At 35.1% G+C, this 11,731-nt stretch overlaps 2 pseudogenes across 2 annotated transcripts; both read right to left on the bottom strand.

Annotated features, from left to right (window-relative positions):
- Nucleotides 1-495: 495 nt before the first annotated feature.
- LOC143579957 (uncharacterized) lies at nt 496-4,040 on the bottom strand (annotated as a pseudogene). Its single transcript, XR_013143561.1, has 7 exons — nt 3,773-4,040; nt 3,610-3,696; nt 3,351-3,527; nt 2,640-2,810; nt 2,198-2,397; nt 2,003-2,091; nt 496-1,303 (listed from the first exon to the last, which is right to left on the bottom strand). The product of XR_013143561.1 is annotated as an uncharacterized LOC143579957 (transcript).
- A 3,232-nt stretch (nt 4,041-7,272) lies between these two features.
- Nucleotides 7,273-10,903, bottom strand: LOC143579958 (uncharacterized; annotated as a pseudogene). Its single transcript, XR_013143562.1, has 6 exons — nt 10,761-10,903; nt 9,238-9,532; nt 9,061-9,166; nt 8,227-8,359; nt 7,934-8,128; nt 7,273-7,825 (listed from the first exon to the last, which is right to left on the bottom strand). The product of XR_013143562.1 is annotated as an uncharacterized LOC143579958 (transcript).
- Nucleotides 10,904-11,731: the final 828 nt, after the last annotated feature.

Genomic DNA, 11,731 nt, shown 5'->3' on the forward strand with positions numbered 1-11,731 from the left:
AAAATCTCTATAAACAAAGTCATTTATATTTGTGAGAGTTGAAATCATAACCTTCAATTTTATATCCTAGCATTCTTTCTATTTAACCAGTAAGTCATTTTATAGACTTTTATTTTAAATAAAATTATATATAAAATATAAATACTTTTTTTTAAATAATTATGAGCCTCTTAGGAGAGTGGGCCTGTGTCCGACATCCTTCTAGCCCTGGCGGGAACGGTTGGTGGGGGACTCCCAATGGTGTTGTTACTGCCGTACACCAATTTTTAAACCCGTGAATTTCTTATTTGGTTCGTGTGGTGTTAACATCACACCCCTATGTAATCATGTTAAGCGTAATCTCTTATTATCCCATCCAAACCCCTATGGAATTTCTTGTTTGGAGTGTCCGATTGTAAGTTTTGGGTCAGAATGTGTTCTAATGAAAATGAGCTCATGTAAAAACCGGGTGAAAATAACATTTGTATCCAAAGTCGAGAATCATCTGAGAGAACATCAACATTCTAGCCACATAAAACATTACATCTAAAACAACATTAAACTTCTATACACACTATAATAGCATACCTATAATCACATTCAAACATGTTCTTAACAACACTGAAACACAAAAAAAAAGACAACACACCCATCACGAATCTGTACCATACGCATAACCCATGTGATTATACCTAGATCGAACATTCGGGTTATTGTAATTCGGGATCTTACTATAATTAACCGGCTTAATCACCATATTTCCATGCTTCCCGTCCTGTTCTTGAACAGCCCCAAAAACGACCTCGTTGGTTGTCTCACTTTTCTCATAATAAGTTTGAGAACCCGACGAGTGATGTCTTTGATGATGTTGTTGATGTTTTTGCGAACGTTTCATTTGTTGCCGTTCGTTAACATATTCATTGTTTTCTCCACTTCCACCATAAAGATACCGAGTCTGTTTAGAAGGCCGTGGTCTTTCTACGGGTTCTGGGTTGTTGGTCATAAACGGGTAAGGGGACGAGTTTTGGGTTTCGAGTGGCGGGGGAGCATCTTGATGGGGAATAACAAAGCTTTCTTGCATAGGCCAAGTGTTGGAATATACAGGGGGTTGAGGGTAATTCATTCGAAGATGAGGGTGGAATGGTTTCTTTTTGGAACTGAATAAAACAGCTGTTACAGGTTTGATTAAAAGTTTTCCAATTGAACCAAATAAACCGTCTTCTTCGTTCTCGTGTTCGTCCTCGGCTGGAATTAAAGGTGGCCTTACTGATTTCATTGGCCTCTGATATGCAGATGGAGGAATGGTCATCATCTGTCTCGGGTCCTGTATTAACAATCATACAATATTCAAAAAAGTCCCAGAAGTGCATTTTTAATCCACCAACTGTCTGAAACATAAAATCATATTATTATTGAAATTACTAATTTTGTAATCATATTTGGCAACTTAAATATGCAATATAAAATAGATTAGGGACAGGTGAGAGCTACTCGAGACCTGCTCGTTTAAAGATTGAAACTAATCAACGTAAACCAGCTCGAGCATAAATGGAGCTGATTTAATAAATGTGATTCTGTGCTTCACATACCGAGCTTGATTAGGCCCGCGAGCCTATACAAGGCTATTATTTATACAAACATAACAATTTTTATTTATATAACAAATATATAATTGCGTAACATATATTATAATACATAAATGTATGATAAAAAAATACTAAATAATATATAATTAAATATTAAACAATGTTATAAATATATACAAAAATAACTAAATATTTAACAAATAATAAACGAGCTAAGCTTGATAAGTTATTAAGGATCCCGGATAGAGCTTTAGACAATGAGCTTGAAACGAGCCAAGCTCAAGTTCTCGAAAATAAACTACCTGAGCTTGTTTACACCCCCTTATTCAAATAAATTGCCCGTTTGACATGTTACCCAATCCACTTGACCCGCACATTTTGCCCCTTGCATCCAATAAGAATTACATATGCTAAAATGTAAGCTAATGAAGAGTTACCCTTGGTGAAGAAAACATTGCACTAACTCTACGTTGTAACAAGGCCAGCATAAAGCCAAAGAAAACTGCAACACCAAGAACCGCCATCCCTGAAATAATAATCATCCAAACTTGAATTCCATAGGAGCTTAAAAACCGACAACAGATGAAGCAGATTAGTGAAGAGTTGTAAGCTTTTAAAATTAATTTTTAAACCTAAATGGTCTTCACTATCATACTGATCAGAACAATCATCTTCATGAAGTTGGATTTCTCGAATTGCTTGGTTCCCTCTATCAATAACCAAAAAGAGCAGCTACTCGCAACGTATATTATATCAAAGTCATTTGAAAATTTTGCATTGTCACTTGGACCATCAGTGTGACCCAAGTTTCCTCCAGCTATGGTTACAACCCCTGTGAATAAATATAACAAAAAACCTGTTAACTAAGCAACCGAAGTCACCAAACTAAACCTGTTAACTTTTTGGACCATGATTGCAAGCAAACTAGGTAGTTGGGGACAATATGCGTAATTTTTAAACCTTAGGAACAAAATCCATAACTTAGGCCAAACCACAAGGACCATCAGTGTATTTACTCTAGAAAAAAAAACTAAATACACCTTCTTAACTTTTATATGTTTACGGATGCAATACCTGCATCACTGATCTTTCTGATAGCCATATTCATGGTGTCAGCAACATAAACATTTCCTCTGTCATCCACTGTAAGCCCTTTCGGGTGGTTCATTCTGGACTCTCTGGGCTTCCCGTCCACATGTCCAAACAACCCCTCATGTGAACCGGCAAGAACCTTTGGACGGCTATCTGCGACAAACCATAAGTGTTATCTGCTTGGGAACAGTAGAGACTACCATCGTAATTTTGTAAAAATAGGGACTAAACATGCAATATGGTCAAACCACATGGACCATCAATGTAACTCGGTTTCAACCAAAGGAATAAGAATATAAGAAGTGTGGTTAAAGCTTATAACTTTCAAAGCACAAGACATGTGGATTCAAAGGCTTGCTTGTTATTGTATGAGGATTGAACTGAATCTAAATAGAATAAAGTTCAGTCAACTGTTAGACAAATCTGACTTTTATGAGAAAAGCAAGTAATCATGTAAACATAATTTGGAATAAAATCTAGATGCTTAATAAAACAAATTTACTATACTTAAAGATGAGTATTATTCTACACAAAAGCAAAGACAATACCAATTCCCAACAATAAAGCCCTCATGAACTTTAACTTGGATTCTAAGTCATACCAACTATAATCAAGTTTAACATATTTGCATAGTGTTCGATGAACATAACACATTAACGCGATACATATGTAAGGATAATTAATTACACTTACATTTTGACAAGGGTGTTGAGACTTTGTGAACATTACTATTTTCTGAATCCAACACAAGAAGCTCCCCAGACAGAGTAACCGCGACTGAATACGGTTCAATACCAAGTTTGCTTCCATCAAACACTGTTTCAACAGAATACCCACCTTCATACTTCACCATTGAACGGCTAGAAACACCTGCAGACACAATTGCACAAACCTCACGAATAGATCATAACCACAGCTTTTATTTGAAGTTAAAAGATGAAATCGAACAAACCCGTGGTGATTTTGGTGTCGGGTGTTAAAGACCAGAGCCATTTGAAAAGTGCAGACAAGGTGTTCGACGCAATGCCGCTGAGAATTTCTGCAAGTAAATGAAAAAGTTAAGCAAGTGGGTGTTGTTTATATGAGTCAAAGAGTGTGATTCGGGAGTTACTTACTTGCTGGTGGTGTTGCAGAGGCTGCTGGTGTGAAGAATGATGCAGAAATAATAATAAGAAGGAAGAAGATGGGTGGATGAAGAACCCAGTAGTTGCTGGTGGTGGTGATCATGTTGGTGATGATAGAGAGGGATGGGGTGTGATTTTGTATATATGAGGAAGCGTAAAGGACATATTGGAGCTTTATTGTGCTTTCTGCTGCTGATTTTACGTGTTCTTCAGGACACAATTTTATTCTTTCTGTTTGTGGGGAATCAGCTACAAAGTGAGGCGGTTGTATATGTCACTAACATAGATTTTATGCACATGTATATATATTTTGATTTATCTAGCGATGACCGGTTAGGCTTCATATCAACGTCATATTGTTGTCATATGAACAATAAGTTTTAAATAGTTTATTTTTAACAAATGTATTGTTAATTAACTAGATTTTTTTAAAAAAAGGTGATTGATTGTTAGCGATGGTGGATCCCATTCCCACCTTTTGAGCAATTTGAGTGCCATCAGGATGACGGAAAGAGGGAAGGACATAGCGCCGAAATGTTAATTAAAGTGTTGTAGTTTGGACAAATGAGTGGAACTTGTCTACATGAGAGTAAAAGAACTTTAGAAAGATATATAAGCAGAGTCTTCCTTAGTTATTATTTTCATATGAGGAGACACAAGTGGAGACTAAAACGGAACACCCTAACTCACACTCACCATGCCTTGCACGGGTGATGGACATACAAAAATAAGTTTTCCAGCAATCTTTCAATTGTTCTACTATTCTTAAAGTCAAGCTGATATTTCGGGTGCCATAATCTTCACCGATAGTACTAAACTGTTTTGGCTTTTGCACTCTGGGAAACAAACGAATTTTTTTGAAAGACTCAAAATTTAATGAATTTTCTTGAAAGACTCAAAATTTATTTTAAGGGAATCGTGTTGAACACGAATCTTTAATTATGTTTTTGTTCTTCATCTTCTTCTACCTTCTGGTACCTTTTTAATTGGTTGTAAAAATATCTTATAATTTATTTACGAAAGTATTTTTATTTTATTCTACGAAACTACAATAAAAATACTCCTTTGAATCTATCTTATATTTTTTTCATTTTATTTATAATTTATATGAAAGTAAGGTATCCATCTTTTTTCTTCTCTGTGGACTCATTCATTATTCTCCAAGGGTAGTCCTACCTCGCCTTTTTTGCTGATGTTTCTTCTCTTTCATATATAGTTCATGTGGAACTTATGTGCGATCTACATATGTTACTGTATATTAGCTTACGTGTTTGGTTTGTATGTGTTTGCTTTTCTATTTACGTCTCACACGTACCATTTACTATATTAAGGGGATTTTTGTTTGGTGATCATATCTTTGTGTTTGTAAGCGCTTACAAGTCGGGGAAGGACTGAAGGAGGGCGTAGAGAGGAATGAGATTCAACGAGCCTAGGAATATGTAATCTAAAGAAAAGATAATGCAAAAGAAAGTGAATACAAAAATTAGAATAATTACACTATTTCAATTTTTCACTCTTCTAAGTTTGAAAAAACTTTTGAGATTTGGTTCTCACTCACTATTTGCTTGAGGGTAACGCATGTGATGCTTGGAGTGGATGTTTGTTTCTCAAGTCATTTGATACAATGACCAAAATACTCCTACCTAAAAGTTAAACTTCGACCATATACTTCTAACGAGTTTCTTGTGTTGCCGGCTCTTACTTTGATCTAGGAGAGATGAAGAACGGTGCAACACCACCAAAACATTTCCTAACTAAAGGAGTCATCCTTTGCACTGTTGTTCAAGTCCTCAACTCTTCGTATACAAAAACTTCACTAATTCAAAGGGTTTTTAAGCGTTGTGATGCTTTCTAGTTATGTTCACATCAAACAAGTGTATAGTTGTAACATCCTAAATTCATATGTAATAATATGTTGGGATATTACCTAGCACTCATGTTTAGCTCATAACAAAATTTATGTTAATTGGTTAAAAATATGAAATTGAAGGGCCAAGTATTGTTTAACCAATGGTGTGCTTGGGTTTAGGTCGCCATTTGCAAGAAGACAAGGAGAGGAAACCAACAAAAGTGTTAGAAACAAATGCTTAAACTACCTAGCAAGAAGATGCGAGTTTTAGGAGTGTAACTGTATATGTACATTCTTGTAGCAAGTATTTATCAACCCTAACTTGAGTTTCTTAGACCAAGCGTACTGGTACGTTGTGCACGGCGTTGTATGGTATCACGCCGGGGGTACACCGCCCCCCCCCCCCCCCGGCGTTTTGGCTTTTTTTATGGACTATGTAGGTAAAACGCGATAAAATGGCACAAACATCAAAAAAGAGCCGTTGCATTCAACCGTTGGAGAATAAAAAGAAAATTATTTCCTATATATTAAACCATTTTATCCACAATCAAACCTCTTCAAATTTATAAAAATTCTCTTTCAACTCTATAATTTCACACAAAATTCACTATATAAATGGATCCTCCATCTATATATAAACAGTTACTCGGGCCCGACCAACAAGCCGAGGACGTGGCGGAGGAACGGGCGGTTACGAGTGCGATTATGCTCGCGACAAAGTATATGAGTTCCGCTACGAGTGCGATTAGCTCTCCATCACCCCCGTTTCAAAAAGAGCATATATCGAACGAGATCGTACCGAAGCCAACAACCGGTTGATGGCGGATTACTTCTGCGACTCGCCGAGATACAAGAACCCGAAGACCTTTAGGCGTCATTTTCGGATGTCTAAAAATTTATTTATGCGCATCACCAATGATTTGGAGCGTGAGTTTGATTACTTTCAGCAAAAGCCTGACGGTCGAGGAACGCTAGGATTCACGGCTATTCAAAAGGTTACGTCAGCCGTGCGCGTGCTCGCCTACGGAAACACGACCGACATCCAATTTTTAAGCTAAGTTGCTGTATAGTTTCCAACATTTTGGAAGTGTTCCAACCTTTTTTGATACCTTGCACAACCAAGTTCATGTATGAATATGTTCTTATTGGTTTTGGTCCAATTCAACTTCTTTACTTAAATATGAAACATCTTGCTTTATACATTGAGTAGCTAGAAAGCAAAATAGTTTGTTTTATTATGTAAAGATAAATCTATTATAAAAATTTGAGGATTTCTTTTTGTAAAAATGATAATAAATACGACCTGAGTAGCAATCTAATCAGAATTGTAGTATTATTATGTTTTGATAATAACTGGCAGTGAAACTCTATGCGGGGTATTGTTTAAGATTTGATCAATCCATGAAAGAGGTGGCAGACAGTGGTTCATAATGGCGCAGAAAGAAGTATCAATATATGAAAAAGATTGAATTAATCACAGCCTTCAAATTGATCTGAAAAGTGATACTTTTTTAAAATGATCTGTTTTGACTTGAACTCATTTTGCTCCGAATTCTAACCCATTCCTGAAACCCACCCGACCCACCCAGTTTGATAGGCTCAGTTTTCACGTGTAACTAAAAACCATACAAGGCAGTCCTACTAGAGATGTTGTAGAAGTTAATATTCAACAACTATACTTGAATCAACTAAAAAACAAGAACCAAAACTTCAGCAATTCACATAATATGCATTTTGAAATTCAACATCGGCTGTGATAACAATCTGTCACACATATCTCAACTACATACCTCAAATCACCTTTTTTTCCCAAACTTAATGCAAAAGCATTTACAAGTAAAAAATATTCAAAGACATCGCAAAATCATACCGTAACAGATGGCTTATGGTCGATATTACAATCCTGAAACAAGACCCTCACGTGTAACACTGGTAACACGAAGAACCGCTTGAGCACTTAACTTTGGGAGATTAGATCCACAAAAGTCCTCCCAAGAACATACCCGCGGCGGGTCAGAACACGCGTCTTGTTCAGGTTGTTCAGGTGCCAAAACACAAGATTTTTCATATGCGGTTTGTAGCTCCAGAATAAGAGCACGAGAATCCTCTCGTGACTCGGGAAGCTGGTCACTCAGTTGGGATGAAGCCATTTTGATCAATTTGTCAATCCCATACTCTTTGATTCCCTCAAAACCCTTTATAAGAAAACAAAACAAACATAAACATAAACATAAACATGAATAATAATTATAATAATAATAATAATAATAATAAGATGTCAAGAAATCAACATCATCACTTACCATACGTGGTACACTACGAGAAACACATATTGCAGCCTTTGCGCGAATACGAGGATTGCGATTTTTAAGATAAGGTTGTAGTTTTGGTAACAGTAAAATTGGGGAGACCCAAATTGTCAAATCTATTAACGCTTTTTCAGCAGCCTCACATACAAAGCGTTTATCTTGAGAGGATTTGAGAAGAAGTTGTACAAGCTAAAAGGCGAAGATAAATGAATAAATTAGAGCAAGAATAAAACATGAATCAATTTTAATGAAATGAAAAATGAAACAAGAAAGCGGTTAGTGGTTACCAGAGGATCCAATGAATCAGTAATGAGGTCCCCGTATGCTTTGAAAATGTCTGCACAAGTCATGATGGCAGTTTTACATACAGCACTTCTTGGATTCTTTAGAGCTTTTACGATAAGGGAGATCACATTGTCCCTGGTTAATAATATATTGTGATTCATGACAACGAATACTGGTTAGAAGAGTATGTAAATCTACGTAGGCCTGTACACGAACTGAGCGTTGAGCAAATCGTTGGGCAAGAAGCCAAGAAGTTCGTTCATGTTTGTTTAATTAATAAACGAAAAAACATGAGCACCAAACTTTGTTCATTTAGTTAAAAATACAAAATGAACACATGTTCAATTCTTTCATTTATGTTCATGAGTGTGCTAATTTAAATTCTTTCGTTAATTTACGTATGTTTAAGTCTGTCCGTTAATATATTTATTTAAATAATTTAGGTTCATTACAAATTAGTCTAGTTTTAATAGCTTTTAGACCCATAAGCTCACATTTACTTTTTAATGATTTTAGCGTGGTTCTATTCATTCACATTTACTTTTTAATGATTTTAGCGTGGTTCTATTCATTCATCTATGTTCAGTTATGTTCGTTCGTACACATTCATGAACTGCTCATTTATACTGTTAAAAACAAACATAAACTAGCATGGACATTCATTTTCTCAACGAATGAACACGAACAAGAAACCCCGTCCGTTTAACAATTAGTGTTCATCATTTGCTCGTTTAAAGTTTAACAAACATGAAAATGTTCCATTCGTGTTTCATTTGGTTCTTTTACAGGCCTAAACCTAGGACTTAAGCATCTAATATATAAAGAATGAGGCTTACAATATGTCTTGCAATGATTCTTTGTGATATATTGAGAACGCCGAACGTTGTTGAGTGTCTCACAAAGCAAAACCCAGTCTTTAGACCCTAACCCTTCTAGAAGCACCTAAAAGAAAAAGAAATTTATATTAAATAGATACTCTAGTCATCATGTAATAAAGAAAGAAACAAATGTACCTTAAGACTCATATCAACATCTTCTAGATCATTCAGTTTATCCGAATCAATGTATTCAACTTCAGCAACCACCACCTCTGGGCCAGAGTGTTCAACCTCGTTTCCATTCACAGGTGGTTCAACCAAGGTAACAATGTTCTTCCTTTGTTTAACATTTTCACCAGTCTGCTCAACATATGGCTTAGTTAAGATATCTTTACTTGAGGTCTCGGTTGTCCTCTCAGATTTAGGCAGCAAATTAAGATCTTTGAGAGCAGTTTCAGACATCATTATACAGCTGCAACTGATTGAAAACCTTAAATTATGAACGCTTGAAGCAAAATAATGTCTATTATAAGTTATAACACACTATATCATAGCAGAAAACAAAATGCAACACGCATGGTTTATAAACCTTACTAATCCTCAAGTATATATACAAACATACGAGAAATGAACATAATATCAAATTATCATAAAAACCTCATCTCACGAGGCAAATTTAATATCCAAAGAATTGTACACAAACACAATCAAATAATATAATCAATGAATGCAGCACAGTATATAAACATCGAAATATCAATAATCAAGCAACAGATGTGCAATTAAACAGTCCACCAATGCAGGATTCAAGCTGCAATTTTCTAGCCACCACTTCTACCACAAATTTCAGGATATCTATCTATGCAGTCAATATCGGTGGGATATCAGTTCGGTCAAAATATCGGTACTGATAGTATCTGCGATATTGACCGATATTTCCAATATAAGTGTTTTAAGTCTTAAAACACTAAAAATTTTTAGTGTTTTATGTCTTTATCAGTTCCTACTTGCTACAACTGTTAAGTGTTTTGCAAATTGCAAATGGTCACTTTGTTTATGGTAGGATAATATACTAAATTGTCAGTGTTAAACTGCTATATATATAAACTCTTCAAGAAATTAAACTTATCGATATCCCACCGCGATAACCGATATCTCAAACATCGGTCCTTGACCGACATCCGATAATTTTCCGCCTTAACTGCACAGATATCTATAAACAATAAACATTGACCACCACGAGTACAGATACTACAGCAAGTGAACTCAATAATCCAGCACTTAAGAAAGAGCACTGCATTGCACTCTAAAAACTTAGGCATAGTAGATCACGACACTCAAATCTGCACTAAAACCTGTAGAACCTAAAAGCTTCTACATAATGATGTAGCAATTAGCAATTACAACATTCAGGCCAATAAACCTAATAATGTTCAACGGATTTGTAACAACCTGTAACTACTACAAACTAAAATTTGAAAAAATCATAAGACCTAGGGTTTGCTATTTGCATTCACCAGAAATATGAGATTCAAACAAGCAGATCCGCAGTAAAACCCTAACGGCATTAAGCAAATAGTTCACATAACTACAGGTACAGATTCATAAAATTAAAATCACGCATTACGCGAATATGATATGCAAAATCGAACTTAACAGTTAACGAACGGTAAAAACGTGGATAACTGAATCAACTGATAACAAATTACCTAAACAACGAGATGATGAAACTGAAGCAATGAGTATAGTTAGACGGTTGAGTTTTAGGCTTTCAGTGGCGGCGATATCACCAGCGACAGTGGCCGGACACGAGAAAATGAACAAGTTGCCGCGGAGGAGTGCCACATGGCGGTGATTAAATGGACTAATGAAGTGATGAAAGTTTTAGAATGGCCCTTGATTTATTGATTGAAGTGACGTTTCAACCCTTAGGTTTAACAGCGACGGGTCATCACTCATCACTAGTTGGTGATTATTATGGGAGGAGATTCGAATGAAAAAGTGGGGAAGATTTTGAATTTATGAATTACCAGTTTTTATCCCTCGTGTTACAGGGGTTGTTTTATATTGTTTGTTTTAATATTTATTTATTTTTTGAATTTATATTTTTTTATTGTATTAATATACTTATGGTTTGATGATAAATTGTTTCACAAATAAATGAGATATTATAACCCGGTTTAAAAGCTATATGGTTTTGATGAGACCCAATACCCGTTTATTTTTTTACTATAAAATTGTTTTTTTAATTATAATTATATTTATGAAAGTTAATAATATACTTATGGTTTGATGAGACCCAAGACCCGTTTTATTTTTTTTACTATCAAATTGGTTTTTTAATTTAAATAATATATATATATATATATTATAGATATATATCTTTTTTAAAATAAATAAGATATTAATTTTTATTATATCCTATTTTATAGGGTTTTTACATCAATAATTTGATGTGAATAATTTTTAATTTAATAAGATGTTATAACCTGTTTAAGGAATATTTGGGTTTGGTAAGATCCATACCCATGAATTCGGGTCAAATGCATGAGAAGCCTCCATTTTAAAATCAAGCAAATCTGGTAACTCCAAAAAAAAGGGGAGCGACCATATCGCGACACGTAGGATTTTTATGTCTTCGTTTATATAGATTATAGATTTGTAAATTGAATTTTAGGGAATGGCTTTT

This window comes from Bidens hawaiensis, unplaced genomic scaffold, assembly GCF_021521415.1.
Source record: "Bidens hawaiensis isolate Kalapana, Puna unplaced genomic scaffold, B.hawaiensis_p1.1 tig00030178_1, whole genome shotgun sequence".
NCBI lineage: Eukaryota > Viridiplantae > Streptophyta > Magnoliopsida > Asterales > Asteraceae > Bidens > Bidens hawaiensis.